Below are 1,620 nucleotides of genomic sequence, written 5' to 3'. Positions count from 1 at the left end.
CCAGGCAGACTTAAGAGCAATTGTACAGAGTGATCTATCTTGGATTTTGTAACTCTTAACGTACATATATTTCCCTAGGACTGTATGTATGTACCACACATAATTTCCCTGGGACCAGGATATTTTTGTCCTTGCCCTTACCTGGAGCCTCAAAACATACTCATCCTCCTTGCTGAGGAATAATGGTATAAGTAGAAATAACACTGAATTTGGAAAAGTCAGTGAATTCTAGTCCAGTGAAAACCATTAGCAATTCTTAGAGGTCATTGACTTTCGAACCTAGAGACAGAAATTCTCATCTTCTCTTGTCAGAGAATTATTCTGCAAAGAGCTATAGATATACTTTTGAACTACCTAAGCAATTTTCAGTGTCTCTGGTTTAAGCACATTGAAGATTTATTGACAAAAGTATGTTGTGCATGTATTTTTTTAAAGTAGTAGATTGGCAAAAAATACCCTGGATAGTTGAGTGTAGCCTCCTTTGTCTCTTTCCCTTAACCCAGCCAGACCTCCCTAAAATATATGTGAAAAAGAAGCTCCAGTCTGCCTGTATCTGTGATGAATGATTTGGTAACAGTCCAAGTAGTAAGGGAGGGATTTAGACCAGTTTCCTTGACTCTAGCCCCATTTATTTATGAGAAGATTGTGAGAAGATTTGCAGGGAAAGTGAGAAAAATTCATAATGTGTCTTTTCATTCAGACTTGTGCTTAGGAATAATCATTGCTGCCACCACTTCAGTGTTGGGGGATGGGGAAGGGGAAGATTGCTGCAACCCATGTAGTGGGGACAAAAAAAAGATAAAAAATAATAAAGTAAAACCCCAGAAGTTCCATAGTTTGATTCTTTCTTTCTAGCTTTTTTTTTTTTTTTATTATACTCTTGGTCAAAAACTTTCTTTTTTAAATTCCATCATTTTTTTTCCTTTTTACTTTAGTTTGTGTTTGTGTACAAGTGTGTGTGTGTGTGATAATAATTGTTAATACCCTCAATTTTCTTTTATTCCTCAGAAGGACCCTCAGGAGTACAAGTTAGAAATTTGTCCAGTAGGTAAATGATTAAATTGAGACTCAGAGTACAGGGAAAAGTTGAGGTGGGGGAGGGTTTCACAAAATCAAACATAGATAGCCTTGACTTCAAAGTGTTAAAGTGTTATAGTTAATCACTGTGTCTTCCTGCCCCTCCATATAGAGGAAGAGCTGACGCCATTTGCTCCTTGGCATTGTGTAGATTTGTTGGTGAAACATCTGGATACAGGCTCTTCAATGCAGTTCAGTTTCTGCATTTTAATTTGGCCAGTTTAACTTCTGCATTTTTTTCTATTCCCTTCATTTTTAAGGACAGATTCCCTTTACGTAAGGAAATCATTTCCTTATACATAATCACACAAATTCTGATTTAAGTAGAATATCAAGCAAAACATCAAAGTCCTCTATTCAAAGTAGGCAGCAACATTTAATGTCTGCATTCTTTATTCATTTCAACATTTCATTTTCAGGAACAGTCCTAAAAAATTTCATCTGCATAAATTTTTTCCATTATTTTATTATGACAATTACCAAACATACAAAAAATTGAAAGATTTATACAGTGAACACTCATATAATGAACACCTAGATTCT

This window comes from Marmota flaviventris, chromosome 1 (genome assembly GCF_047511675.1).
Source record: "Marmota flaviventris isolate mMarFla1 chromosome 1, mMarFla1.hap1, whole genome shotgun sequence".
Classification (NCBI taxonomy): domain Eukaryota; kingdom Metazoa; phylum Chordata; class Mammalia; order Rodentia; family Sciuridae; genus Marmota; species Marmota flaviventris.
Note: the sequence above shows the minus strand (reverse complement) of the source record.